This window comes from Eptatretus burgeri, chromosome 11 (assembly GCF_056783735.1).
Source record: "Eptatretus burgeri isolate ZD-2024b chromosome 11, Ebu_testis_v1, whole genome shotgun sequence".
Lineage (NCBI taxonomy): Eukaryota > Metazoa > Chordata > Myxini > Myxiniformes > Myxinidae > Eptatretus > Eptatretus burgeri.
In genome coordinates this window covers 89,830,883-89,846,575 of record NC_140971.1, presented here as the reverse complement: position 1 = coordinate 89,846,575, position 15,693 = coordinate 89,830,883, and the positions used below count along the sequence as shown (strand labels likewise).

Genomic DNA, 15,693 nt, shown 5'->3' with positions numbered 1-15,693 from the left:
CACAAAGGCACAGGCTGAACGACAGAAATATAGTGTAGAAAAAAATATTAATATGAAAAATGCTTTTCAATTAATACATTTTCCAAGTCCGACTGACGTTAATGACTTGGTGAGATTAAGTGATTTATCACAATATATATATATATATATATATATATATATATATATATATATATATATATATATATATATATATCCTCCAATAAAACGGCAGTGTATTTCAAAGATACAGAAGCGTTGATTTTATCTCCAGGTCATACCGAATTCACAGTTCCAATTAAAATTAATTTTTATGAAGAAGGGTGTATCGTTTCTCTGAGAATAGAACAATGGGGATATAATATGAATGATTTAGGCTATAATTGGTCATTTAAAATTAACCGAGAAGACCTGGAACAATTAAATCAGTCTCGTAAGGAAGAATATTATCCACTTGGTGCCGAGAATGAGTTTTGTGGAAGCACGATTAGCAAACAACAAATAAAAGAATTTAATAAGGTGGAAATCAATAATGGTTTTGCCATTGCTTTTTCATGAAAACACAAAGAACAGGATTATATATAATAAGAAAGGGAATACAAACTGATTTAACAATGGGAAGATGGGGAGGTATTTCCTGTCATTATATTAATCTGTCATATATTTCTGATACATAAATGACAGCAAGAAGGCTTCAAGAAAATTATCATTTCTGTGTCCAAGCATACCTTCAAGAAAAGGGTATTCGGTATTTTAATAAATAATGTTCTACAACATAAGAATGGGGTATTTTCAATAAAAGATTGGCTTTATACTGATGTTTATAAATCAACAACTTTGGATTAAACTAAAATGTTAAATAACGAAATAATTTGAAGTTAAGAAAACACAAGGCTCTTTAAGCCTGTAAAAAGCTTGTTTACTGTTGTCAAAAAAATATTTTGCATGCAGGAATATCAAGTAATCCAGATGAATATATGTATGATATTCTATGGGGTGCACGTAGTTCAAGGATTGTAAGGGATGAGGAATGAGTTGAAGAAACTGAGACAAGAGAGAAGGAGGAGAGAGAAGGAGGAGAGGGAGAAGAGAGAGAGGAGGAGAGGGAGAAGAGAGAGGGAGAAGAGGGAGAGGGAGGAAAGAGAGAGAGGAGGAGAAGGAGAAGAGAGAGAAAGAGGAGAGGAAGCAGGAAAGCGAGAAGAGAGAGAGAAGGGGGAGAGGGAGAAGAGAGAGAAGGAGGAGAGGGAGAGAGAGAGGAAAGAGAGAATGAATAAATGTAAAAATATGGAAACCAGTGAGATTATAAAAAGATCAAAGGTGTTTCAGAAAATAAATCGATTTCAACACACTGAGGGGGAAAACCAAGAATTGACAAGTCCATTAGAAATATATCCATCAAGAATATTAACATCAAGTTCAACAAGAAGGTATTAATGAAAAAAGTGGAGATAAAGAAGAGAAAGAAGGAAAAGATTATATTATTTATGATGTTGGTGCAATTCACTTTGATAAAGGTTTTGCAAAAAAATTTTCTTAAATAAATGGAGGAGAGAGTGAAGCCATTTCGAAGGATTCTTTATGTTTTAAAAATGAAGATTCAAATGTGCATGTTGGAAACTAAAAAGGTTTTCGCACTCTGCAGGAATTTTTCTCGTAAATAAATGAGTTATTGTCTCAAATGTAAAAAGAAAACTAATACTAAAAATATCTCATATGTCAACAGTAAAAATAATCGGGTTATACAAAAAGGCACATGTTCGGTGTGTGGCTCTAAAAAAAAAGAGTAAATTCATCACCAAACACAAACGAGGGGGAGATATACAAAAGTTTTTATCAGGAAGTAAATTTACAACAACTGGAATACCAGGGAAATTACATCTACCAGGGTATTCTTTCTGTGGTCCAGGAACAAACTTGAATAAAAGATTAGAGACTGACAATCCTAAACCTTGGTCTAAACCTAAAAATAGAGTTGATGAAGTGTGTATGAGGCATGATATTGATTATGAAAATAGCACGACATTGGAAGAAAGACACGAAGCAGATCGAGAAATGTTGAATAATTTATCTTTGATACAAAATCCAACCTTGAGTGAAAAAATTAATAGGTTCATCGTGAAGAAGATGATCAGTGCAAAATTGAAAATTGGGCTTGGAAATTCAAAAAACTTATAGGCTCTAATGATGTCATTAGGATTGAAGAGCAATTAGCAAATTAACTACATGAACCAACTGGAGGGGGAGCACTCGGTAGAGTGCAAAACCTCCGCCGCCAATACTGCTCGGTCACTCAAGTGAACCTGATATCCCATTCATTCAATTTGACGTCAACAGTGCTCACAGAGTTATAGTTTGCAACTTTCCCTTTTACTTTTAACTTTTACATACTCATTTCATTAGTCATAACTAGATTCCTTGAGACAAAAATTGATTTTACATGGGTATATCCACCTGAAGTTCCAAAATCAGCTGCAATTATAATTTTGGCATGTTTTTTTGTTTGAAATCACTTAAAATATGTAGAAATGCAAAAAAAGAAATCGAAATTTTGTTGAAAAAAAAAGTTTTAAAATTTTTTTCTCTAACAATTTGTTTTTTGGGGTGGGGGGTGGTTGGAAATCACTTAAAACATGTAGAAATGCAAAAAAAAAAATTCAAATATTTTTTTCAAATTGGCCGCCATTGCGGCCATATTGGATTTTGGACCAAGTCCAAAATCTAACGCCATGATCCTTGGACCAGACCTAACCCCGCCACCAAGTTTCGTCGAAATCTGTCAAGGAGTTTTTCCGTAATACTGTTCACAAACAAACAAACAAACAAACAAACAGAAAGGGGTGAAAACAGTAACCTCCATCCATCTTCGATGGCGGAGGTTAACTAGAGGGGGAGCACTCGGGAGAATGCAAAACCTCTGCTGCCAATATTGCTGGGTCACTCAAGTGAACCTTATATCTTATTCATTAAATATGATGTCAACAGTGCTGACAGAGTTATAGTTCTTTTCCCCAACTTTTTTTTTGGGGGGGGGGGGTGTTGGGGGGGGTGGAAATCACTTAAAACATGTAGAAATGCAAAAAAAAGAAATCGAAAATGTTGAAAAAAAAGTTGCAAAAGTTTTTTTTCTCTAACAATTTTTTTTTGGGGGGTGGGGGTTGGAAATAACTTAAAAGATGTAGAAATGCAAAAAAAAAAAAAATTCTCTAAATTTTTTATTGGGGGCTGGGTAACAATTGTTTTGGGGCGTTGGAAATCACTTAAAACATGTAGAAATGCAAAAAAAATTCCCTTTTTTGGGGGGGGGTAACAATTTTTTGGGGGGGTGGAAATCACTTAAAACATGTAGAAATGCAAAAAAAAATATTTCTCATAATTTTTTTGGGGGGGAGGGGGGGTTGGAAATCACTTAAAACATATAGAAATGCAAAAAAAAAATTTCTTTTCTCGAATAATTTTTTTTTGGGGGGAGGGGACCAAGTCCAAAATTTAATGGCATGATCCTTGGACCATACCTCACCCCCCACCAAGTTTCGTCGAAATCCGTCGAGGAGTTTTTCCGTAATACTGTTCACAAACAAACAAACAAGCAGTCATAGACTGGTACTTACGAAATCATGAACTTGACCTCTGACCTTGTCGAATAAAAGCTGTCTCGAGAGAAGGTATCGACACAAACCAGAAGTTTCTACGATGATTCTGTACCAAACCATCAAAAATCGAATGTTTTGGATGTTTGACCTCACTGTGACCTTGATCTTTGACCGATTTTGACCAAAATCTAATCAGCGTGAGTCACCACCCTCCTGAATCACGTGGTGTAATTTGACATTGGTAGCTTCTTCTGTTCTCGAGTTATCTGTACCAAACCATCAAAAATCGATTATTTGACCTCACTGTGATCGATTTTGACCAAAATCTAATAAGCGCGAGCCACCACCCTCCTGAATCACGTGGTGTAATTTGACATTGGTAGCTCCTTCCGTTCTTGAGTTACCGTGCGTACAAACAAACAAACAAACAAACAAGCAGTCATAGACTGGTACTTACGAAATCGTCAACTTGACCACTGACCTTGTCTAATAAAAAGCTGTCTCGAGAGAACGTAGCGACGCAAACCAGAAGTTTCTAAGATGATTCTGTACCAAACCATCAAAAATCGAATGTTTTGGATGTTTGACCTCACTGTGGCCTTGACCTTTGACCGATTTTGACCAAAATCTAATCAGCGCTAGCCATCACCTTCCTGAATCACGTGGTGTAATTTGACATTGGTAGCTTCTTCCGTTCTCGAGTTATCTGTACCAAACCATCAAAAATCGAATATTTGACCTTGCTGTGACCTTGACCTTTGACCGATTTTGACCAAAATCTAATCAGCACAAGCCATTACCCTCCTGAATCACGTGGTGTAATTTGACATTGGTAGCTTCTTCCGTTCTCGAGTTATCGTGCCTACAAACAAACAAACAAACAGAAACGGAAGGCATCAATATACTTACGAAATCTTTAGATTTCGTAAGTGACAAACAAACAAACAGAAAGGTGTGAAAACAGTAACCTCCATCCATCTTCGAAGATGGCGGAGGTTAATAATCACAAAATTTAATATAAGGAAGATTTATTCCAAGGAAGTTGATTATATCTGGTCCGCTGATTTGATTGAACTCAATAATGATAAGGGGTACAAGTTAAGTATGTTTTAACCATTATTGATTTGAGGAGTCGATATGCTTGGGTTGTCCCTTTGAAAAACAAAACAGGTAATACTCTTTTGTTTGCCTTTCAACAGATATTTAATAAAAGCAAGAGAAAACCTCCAAAAATTGTGGACTGATGAGGGTACAGAGTTCTGCCACAAAACATTTTTGAATTTTCTTAAAAATAACAGTATCACATTATGCAGCACCTTTAATGAAGGAAAAGCAGTTGTTATTGGGCATTTCAATCACACTTTAAAAGAGAGACTATATAATTGTTCACTCAACTCGGTTCTCAACAATGATTATCTTTAATTCAGCACATTGTAAATAAGTACAACATGATTCATATCTCAATGAAAACGAAGCCATCAGAAACATTTACAAAATTAGAATATGAAAAAGAGATTAACGTCATAAAGCTTAAGTTCAAAGTTGGTGATAGAGTAAGAATATTCAGGTGGAAATCTCATTTTGAAAAAGGTTATACTAAACAATGGACAAATGAACTTTTTGAAATTGTTGATGTAATCGGTACAGTTCCTTGGACTTACAAATTATGTTCGGGTTTCCCATAAGGCAGGGGTCGGGAACGTTTTTGACTCAGAGAGCCATTAAAGCAAAATATTTGGAAATCTATTTCAGTGAGAGCCATATAATATATTTTAAGACTGAATTCAACTAAATGTGAGTATAATAAGCCTCTGAATTTATTCTTTTAAATAATGTTGTTATAATACTCACCATTAATGGGACTTCTGGTGCTGCATGGATTTGCTGATGGCTTTGTAGTCTGGTTGGTACTTGGTGAGGTTAAGCTTCATGCAAGCGTTGAGGCTTTCATCCGTTAGACGTGATCGTAGGTTGGACTTGATGTTTTTAAGATGTGAGAATGACTGCTCACATGCATACGTAGATCCAAACAAGGTCAATACAGCAATACTCACACGCTGCAGTGTGAGGTATGTGACAGGAAGCGCGTTCCAAGTTTTGATAATCAGCTCGTCTTCGGGTTGAAGTTTTTTCATTTCTGTCCACATGTGCTTGCTCGCCAACTCTGCTTTCTGTCATGCGATTCTTTCCAAATCTTCATTCAGTGACTTGAACTTATTCACCCACATGTCTGAGGCCTTCAGGTCAGCCACTTCTGCTTCAAAATCTCTGACGGAGACACCAGGAATGTAACTCAGGTCGGCTGTGTTCAGTGAACACTCGTTTGGATGGGTGATGAACTTAAAAAGACGAGTGTGCTCACGAAATTCTCCAAAGCGTGCTTTGAATGACTGTAGGAGACTGGATGTGAAGCCAGCTAACTGGTGGAGATCAAAGTTTTGAGTGGGCTCACTTGCTGTGCATGCATCTTTAAATTGTCTCAGTTTTTCAAAATGTAGTAAACGACCTGTTTCAAGATCCATGATAAAGAGCTCCAGCTTGTTTTCAAAAGCAAACATGGCTTGTTGAAGGGATAACACTGTATTTCCAATGCCTTGCATTTTCACGTTGAGCTCATTCAGATGTTCAGTCATATCCACGAGACAGTAAAACTTGAGGAGCCACTCAGTTTTGGCTAGCTCAGGATGCTCAATCCCTTTCATTTCAAGGAAAGTCCGGATTTCGTTCAGGCAAGCCGCAAAACAGCTAAGCACCTTCCCTCTTGACAACCAACGCACATTGCTGTGCAAAAGCAGACCGTGATAGTTATTTCCAACTTCATCCAGCAGTGTTTTAAACTGGCGAGCATTTAAGGCTCGGGCAACAATAAAGTTGATCACACGAATGACCAGCGACATCACTTCGCCAAGCTGCCCATCACACATCTGAGCACAAAGTGCCTCCTGGTGTAGAATGCAATGGAAACTTAGGATGGGTCTATTTTCATGTTCACGGAGAAGCGCCACAAATCCTTTGTTTTTCCCCACCATACACGGAGCACCATCAGTACACACCGAGATAAGTTTATCCATTCGTAGATTTTTTTCTTGAGCGAACTCCATGAAAGACTTGAATAAATACTCACCTCTTGTGGACCCTTTTATTGGCAGAACAGCAAGACTTTCTTTGCGCAGTGTATCACCAGCAGCATATCTTGCAATCACACTGAACTGCGACAAATGGCTTACGTCTGTTGACTCATCCAAAGCCAGGGAAAAGAACGGCGCTGTATTTATGTCCTTCACTTGCGTTTCCTCCACTTGGTTTGCCATCATGATGGTACGATCATGAACAGTTCTTGCCGACAGAGGCATGTCTTGTATCCATTTGATTATCTTGTCTTTGTTCGGAAGATCATCAAAAAGTTCATTGGCGACATCCAGCATGAACGTTTTTGCATACTCGCCATCTGTGAATGGTTTTCCATTCCTCACTATTGCTAAAGATCCAGCAAAGCTGGCGGAATTATAGTCACCTTGCCGGGTCCATACGCGGAGTTGCTGCTGGCTGGCTTGCACCCTGCTCAGTAGCTCTTGGCACGCTTTCTTTCTGCTGTCTCCCACAGGGTATTTTGATGCAAAGGTAGCATGGCGCGTGTCGAAGTGCTGCTTTATATTCGACCGTTTCATCGATGCAATTTTGTCATTGCAAATTAGACACACCACAGAACCTGCTCTCTCCACAAAGGCGAATTCTTCGGCCCATTCGTCCTGAAATGTACGATACTCCTCATCTTTTTTTCTTTTCGCTATCTTCTTCGTCGAAGGGTTAGCTTTGAGCAAATGAGAGAGAGGGAGATGTTGACCCAAGTGAGTCTGGCTGGCCTGCGCACGGGCTGACATACTCGAGAGGTGCGGCGCGGCTGGCCGACTCTGGGATGCTGTCGCCTCAGCGGTGGCGCGTGATTGGTCGAGATGAATTCCGTGATGCGTCTCGGTGGCGGCACGTCATTGGAGGAACCGAAATCACTACTCGCGTCGGCCGCATGACTGGACGAAACAAAAACCGCTTCAGACAATTCGGAGGTGTTTTTTCTTCTCTCCTTCTGCCAAGTTCAGCCCTGCACGTGAATGAAGCACGACACCATTCAAACTATAGGTAAAGCTTCTGCGAGAAATATTGGGCTTTCCAAGTTTCAAACTCCAATTTTATCTGCGAGCCAGATGCAATCATCAAAAGAGCCATACCTGGCTCGCGAGCCACACGTTCCCGACCCCTGGTCTAACTGATGCATAGCGCGCTACACGCATCGCCGACGATGACGTGACGTAGCTTATTAAAAGGCTGCCGTACAACGATTCAAATCATAACTGCCGCAGAAATGGAAGTGTCAACATCGCAGTCACACCTTGGCGATCTTGCCAGCGTATACCGACCTCTGAAAAATGCGTCTAAAACGCTGGCGCACGTCGAATACGGTATGGGTAAGTTTGGTATGCATGAATAAAACGCTAAAGTAGGCTATCATAATTGGTATTAAGTGGAGTACGTCTTGTAATTATAAACGTGTTAAACATTTTACGACGTACTTGCCGTATGACACACGTTCCGCATGCGATGGGAATAAGTTGTACGCACGATATGCGAACGTTGGCACACGTCGACAAAAGTTACTTGTGAGGTACTCATAAGTCGAAACACTCAAGGTAATGGTTAGCGTCAGTGTTCCAGACTCCCTGTTTTATTTTTTTTCTTTGGTATGACGGTGAAGTCGACACTTTGATTTCTCGTGCGGTTATGATTTAAATCGTTGAGCGGCAGCCTTTTTATTATATTATATTACAACCGCACGAGAAATCGAAGTGTCGACATCACCATCAAACCGAAGAAGAAGAAAAAAAAAACCCCAGGGAGTCTGGAACACTGACGCTATCCATTACCTTGACGTGTTTCGACTTATGAGTACCTTACAAGTAACGTGTGTCGACGTGTCTCAACGATCGCGTAACGGGGCTACAACTTATGGCCAGCGTTATGCGGAATGTGCAAGTCATACACTGGCATAAGTCTTAAAATTTCAAGCATGGAAAATTTGAGGGCAATCGAAAAGTACAACGTTTAAAGCCAGCGTACAACGACGTATGGCAGTGTTTTTCAGCGTGCTCTCAATGTAATCAAAACTTACCCATAACGTATTCAACGTGTACCAGCGTTTTACACAAATGTTCCAAAAATCGGCATAAGCTGGTTAAACGTCAAGGTGTGACTGGGCCTTTTGCAGTGATATTCATGTCTCTGCTGGCTGTAAGCCAGAGGACAACAGACTGCTGGATCGGGCCTGGGGAGTCACGGTTTCACTGGATCATGGGGTGTGGCGCTGTCGGTACCAGTGCGGGAGGACGAAAGCCTGAGTCTCCAGGTCCTTGGTGCTTCCAGTCTTGCTCTATGGATGCGAGACTTGGACTCTGACCAAGGATCTGAGACAAATACGAAATTCCTTTGGAACCAGGTCTCTTCGGAGAATCCTTGGCCATCGCTGGTCAGTTTTTGTGTCCATCCAGCAGTTGCTGAGAGAGACTCGGATGAGATTTGTTACCTACATGGTCCGCGAGCGTCAGTTGCGGCTGTATGGACATGTGGCTCGTTTTTCTGACGCTGATCCTGCTCACCAGATTCTCTCAGCGAGGGAGTCTCGTGAGTGGAGGAGGCCAATGGCCCACCACGTGCATCGTGGTTGCAGCAGGTTGACCAGCATCTCAAGGAGATGGGGATGGGCCTGGAATCTGCCTGGGGGAAGGCCAGATGGAGGCCCCTGGAGTACCGCCGGAAAGTGGACGCAGCGACACACGGGTCTGGCATATGCTCCGATACCTGACCTGACTCAATCATGAGCACCGATGAGCCTTCAAAAGACCTCTGGGATAAAGATGTGGAAAGACAGATCAGCGGTGACTTTTAAAATATTTCAAAGGGTTTGAATATCCCTTGGAGCACAGTCAAGACAATCATTAAGAAGTGGAAGGCATATGAGACCACCAGAACCCTGCCAAGATCAGGGAGTCCCTCCCAACTGGAAGACCAACCAAGGAGCACACTGATCAGAGAGGCCACCAAGATGCCAAGGGCAACTTTGAAAGAGCAACAGGCCTTTATTGCAAGGACATGCATGGGCAATTGATCATTGCATGCATGTGACAACAATATCGCAAGCACTCCACAAATCTGGTAGGAACAGAGCGGTGGCAAGAAGGAAGCCATGACTCAAAAAAGCCCACCTTGAGTCTCTTTTGAGGATCGGAGCTCCTTTGGCATGGTTCGGAGCTCCCAGCTTAACATGGTCATCATGCACCTCGAGCTGGCACCAAAGCCCCAAACGTACACTGAGCATAGTTTGCATTTAGGATGGTAGCCAACTTTCTCCAAGACCCACGGGCTCCTTAACGAGCCACACTGAACATTCGGGACCCCTACCAAATCACTGGATTGAACAAGAAACATCAAACCTTCCCATTGAACCTTCCCAGTACCCCTCCTCATTGTTTCCGGTCTAGCCATGGTCTTATGACTGGATGACGGATGCAATAATTCTGGACGCTCACCCGGGATGTTCCTGGTGAGATGCGGTGGAGAATACAGCATCTGTCGTGTGGTCGAGCGGCACCAAGAACAATGGCCGACGCTACGTGGTGCTCAAAATAGAGTGGCGAATTGTAGTGATGCAGAGGTCCAAGGGGGTGCAGGAGTATTTTTCACGTGTGTGAGAGGAATTTGTGGTCAAAGGGGGGAGACTTGGTGAGTGAGGTGAGGAGTAAGGTGAGGTGCTGGTTGGGAATTGTCATGCAGATTTGAATGGAAAATGGCGCGCAAATTCCCAAGGAAGGTCGTCTTGTGGGCATCACCGTGTGCCTATTAAACAATTGTTCATTGAATGGCATATGTGCTTGCGTGCTTGTTGTGTATTATGGCTAAAAGGAAAGGGTTTGCATGGAGGTCAGAGTAGGATCAAAGAGATATTTATTAGACCTACCTACGAGTCCCACGCAATGCAATTCAGCCCATTTACCCACTCGACATGAGGGAAGGACTAACGACACGAATCCTCATGAAATAACTGTATGTTTGGTGCCATTGTCTTTGCAGCATGCAGTTTTGCAGAACTGCAACAATATACAACACAGACTCAACGATTCTTTATAAAAATAAATATGAAAGAAAGCATTCAAAATTCTCCAGATGCAGTATTATGATAATTAGTGAAGTAATTATCATGTTATTAACCAAAATGCCACAACTTGGCTCTTTCCTGTCAAGGGAACTTATCTTGAAGATTATTAACGATCTCAACGTTCCCAACACACGAGTATATTAAGGAGAACAACGAGCCTTGGATTGATGAGGAGGTGCGGTGAAGACAACGGAGTTGGGTCAGCAAAGAAACTCAGGTAAAGTGTTTTGTTCATTAACTGGAACAAGTCTATATTCCACAAACTGTTGCATAATTTTTTTGAAGATAAAGAAAAGTAACAAAATGTATCCAAAGAACAATTTCATGTTTTAAAAATAATAAAGAACACTGGTCTTTTCATACTTTCATATATTTTGTATTTCCTCAATAAAATAACATTTACATCAATTAAAATAAATTAAAACATGTTGATGAAAAGGATGCTGGTGCATACAATGGAGAATTTAACTATGACGATGAATCAAACTTACTCTCCCAGCTACACGCACAAGACCTGCTCTCATCTCCGTTGTGAGGGGATAGAGTGAGGGTAACTGAAACATATATATATATATATATATATATATATATATATATATATATATATATATATATATATATATATATATATATTCACACCTGTTTACATTTGTGGTCAATAAGTGAGAGTTCTGGAATAAAACGATTATCATCGGGAAGAAACATGATTGGAAATGATCAGAATCTGATATAAACAAACACATTTGATTAATCTGTTGAAAGTAAAACAATTTGTTTTACCTAATGGGGTTTATGTTCAGTTCTCATTCTTTCAGAGACCGACACTCTGATCCGAGTCAAGTGAGAAACATTTCTGTGCCTGAAGATTGAAACAGACACAAGAAATATTCAAATATCCAGAAACTAAAAACAAGGGAAGGTCATTTCTGTAAAGAAATTGTTTATGCTTAAAACACACATGTGCTGAAACATAATTAACATTTACAATTATAACATCATCGCTTTATGTTTATAATTCAATATTACCTTTCTAATTAATCATATTTTTGAAGCATTTTCATGTTGAGATTAAACGTGTGTTCACCATCGCTTATCATCGCTTTAATTAATAATTCCTCCGTTGTAAACCTCAATCAATAGGATGTTTACTGAGAGTATAATATACAATTGAACAAAAAAATAAACCAAGGAGCTGATATGCCAGGTCCCCCTCCTTTTGGGTGGTACACGGAATAGATCTGCGTCATGTGAAAGTGAAATGTTGAACAGCTTTTTAAATATTGTGAACACGAGCTGAGTTATTGAGGTGTTTGCCATTGCAACATAATTCAGCCAATTGGAGCCGTGATCGATTCATGTTGAGATAACGTCACGAGGAATATAAACTGATAAACCGAGCCAAATCATGTCCAGGTTCCTCCTGATGATTTCATCTTTGCTCTTTACTTATTCAGTTTCCTCCTGATGACTGCAATGTAGTATTTGGTCTTCAATTTGATTATGTTTGTGACATATCCTAATGCTGTGTCGACTGTGCTTCCCCAATGATAAATGAGAATACAATGTAATAAGTGAATAAAAATAGAGCATTGGCACAAAATCATGCTTTTGTTTCATTTTACTGAATGTAATTATCATTACGATAATGATAATGACATTACATGCAATGATCACCATCACAATATGCAATCGCATTAATAAGACAGACACAATCAAGTCATGAGAATGACACAATCACCCATTAAAACAATGTGGAGACTGACATTTGCATCTCAGTGACCTAATCTGTGTTTAAATAAAGATTATAACAGGTGATGAGATGAGAATACAGGTATATATCAAGAGCAGAATACTTGAAAGAGAAGATCACAACATGATCAGGAAAACTGGGAACCTGATCACATCAGTGCATCATTTTTAAACACTGTTCAAATCACTTGCATATTCATGATCACCACAATAATAACATTATAAACAAATAATACTGTGACTGCACATCATCTCACATCATCACAAATATATAGTTTGTGTTCCATGTGTCCAACATTATCTCATGTAACCAAAAGAGTGAAATCATTTGAAGGAAGGTTTGTAATTTTTTGGTTCTCTTTGTATAAAAATGGATGGATTCACATTTGGGTGGATCCTGCCGATTGTCGTCTGCGGATTGAAAAAATGGTGTCGTGTAATGTGAAGACTTCAGCATTACAGTGGAAGAACTGCAGATGTACCATAAACCAGGGATGCTTTCCCAAAAGTAACATACTCGACTTGACGCTGTCTCACCAGGGTTTGAATCTCAACCAAGTTATAAACAGTGTTTCACAGGGAGGTTGATTCATCAATGTATGTGTCACCCCACGAATGGATGTCAAACGGGAATCCCGTCTGCCTACATCAGTTGAACGTTAAAGATCCCAGATGATGTCTCCATGAAGAATAAGCGAGCCATTGCTGGGTACCATGGCCAAGTTCCAAATTCCTTCCCGAGCTACTGCAGTGAATGCAAGGACACACCATCCAGCACAACCCTTGCCAAAACATGCTTCCACAACACCGACATTCTGTGACTGAGTTTGGTATATCAGAATCAGGGGATATAGTGTTGTGCCAATGTTTCCCCTTTGGGCCAAAGTAACCCCTGTATTATGTTCCCTTGATAGATTAGTTATAGAATCACAGTTCAGTCGAACGATGTTCTTTCATTTCGTACTATTTAAAATCTGATGATAATTATTTGTAACTCAGAAGTGCAGAAACTGTTTCGCAAAAATAAAGTAATGAAAAACAAAAAGGATTAATTATTTAACATCAACTTCGAATGATTTTTCTTTCCAGATTTAACAACATCGACATCAGGGCACTCGTTTTGAATTACATCCACAAAAACTAACCTGAAGTAGAAAAATGAAAATACTTCAACAGGATTTCATTGAAACACAATGAATCAGACTGCTCCGTACATGGGCCCCATATTCATCACCCTGGATGCCTCTTCGTTCCCCCATGACGGACCCTGGAAGGTGATCAACTACTCCTTGGTACCTTTGGCTCTGTTTGCGGTGATGCTGAACCTCGTGGTACTCGGAGCCTGTGTGATGCGGCGTTTTGATAAACCCATGGTGTTTTACATCGCACTTTGTGTTATCACAGATGCACTTTGGGCTTTTATATCCACACTTACCTTTGTACGTGGACTCTTGGCTGTGAAAAGACGTATTTACTTTACAGAATGTCTCATTCAGTTGTACTCCATTGATTGTGTTGGTTATTCTCAATTCTTAATTCCATGGTTAATGGACATCGACCGGTACTGGGCCATTCTACGGCCGTATTCATATGCAGTTTGGACAGCCAAGAGAAAGGGAATGATGTTTCCAGCGTTTGGTGTCACAAGTACAACGATTACAATTCTAATGGCTTTTCCCATTTTTGCATCACATTTGTATTTTTGCGAAAAAGAATTGACAATTTTAGAAGCATTTTGCCAGATGGGATTTCTCTTTAAAATATCTTGTGGAGGAAAAACCGTTACAAACACAATTATTCTCATTCTCATATATTTTGTTTATACATTATCAACCACAACAATCATTTTCACCTCTTGGAAAATCATCCACGTGTGTAGAAAATCCAGTTCAAGTACATTCAGTAACAAGGCCCTGCACACGTGCTGCACACAGATCATCGTGTTTGTTATTAAGTTGGGTTCTCGAATGGCATTTGTGTTATCGGTGAGATTAGGAGATCATAGCATTTCATTCAGATTAATCCTCTACATTATCTGTATGTTTACATCACCCATTGCTGATCCTCTCATATACGGCTTGAGGACAAAAGAGATCCGAGTGCCCTTAACTCGACTTTATCAACGATGGAAGAAACAGTATTTTTTATTTGACACTGTCAAAAAAAAAACATGTGACGTGATTATATACTAACACAATGATAAATGAACAGGAAACAAATATTATATGGAAATGTAGGAAAAATTAAATGCCCAGGCAAGAAATTTATCCCAGGTCGTCTGGAAAACAGCACCAGTGCTCTGCAATCTCAGATATCTGGGTGATCCACCAGCTGAACCCACAATTCTCACACATATCAATGCCACACTCTTTCCCCTGCTGCTTGCAACGCACTCACTTCCAACTGCAGGAGCAGCAAGGGCCTGTCCTCGCTGACTACATCTTGAGAAATACTTCCACTATCGTTAAAGCCATGCCATAAAAATGTTTATAATGACAGCAGAATAAAGGTTATACAGGGTCATGCTATGTTCACAAAATGATTGAAAATCTTTGAATCCAACATTTCAAGTTCACTCAAACATAAAGCAGTGTGCATTTCCCTCCAGGAATTGTGATGATGAATTGAATTTTGAGAGAAGTTTGTGGTGAAAAGCCAATAATTCAATCAAAAAAGGAAAACTCTCAAGCCGGTGTTGTTGAGGAGTGGTGTCGACACCACCTTGAGGTTTATAATCTTGAAAAACATCTAATCGATTTTGAAAAAAAAAAATATATATATATATATATATATATATATATATATATATATATATTATTCAAACAATTATTATAACATAACATCTCAACTATTGTTTTTAAAATCAGAACAACATGACAAGGTAAATTTCCCACCATAGTGACACGTCAATTTGTTAAGTCATTCTCATTTTATTCACTGAAAGTACCACAATTTGACTGTTTCTGATCAAAATAATTGATCGTACCCTTTCTTAATGATTTTCGTATTCCCAACAAATGAGAACAAAAGTACACCAATGAGCCTTGAATTGATTTGGTGGTGAGTTACAGACAACAGGGCAGCTTCACTTCGGACAGTAACCAAACTGAGGTTCAGTATGTGAATGAACTGAATCAGTTCATACCTGCTGATGTGTCTATTCCATGTTCT

General features: G+C 39.5%; 1 long non-coding RNA gene and 1 pseudogene across 2 annotated transcripts in view; one reads left to right on the top strand and one right to left on the bottom strand.

Annotated features, from left to right (window-relative positions):
• Positions 1-15,107, bottom strand: part of LOC147017596 (uncharacterized) — a 53,209-nt gene extending 38,102 nt beyond the window's left edge. For both annotated transcript variants that reach the window (XR_015049753.1, XR_015049754.1), the window contains exons 1-2: positions 13,668-15,107; positions 11,554-11,632 (exon numbers count right to left, since the gene is read on the bottom strand). This is a non-coding gene — a long non-coding RNA (uncharacterized LOC147017596). The remainder of the gene's footprint in view (positions 1-11,553; positions 11,633-13,667) is intronic.
• LOC147017597 (uncharacterized) lies at positions 657-11,321 on the top strand (annotated as a pseudogene).
• Positions 15,108-15,693: the final 586 nt, after the last annotated feature.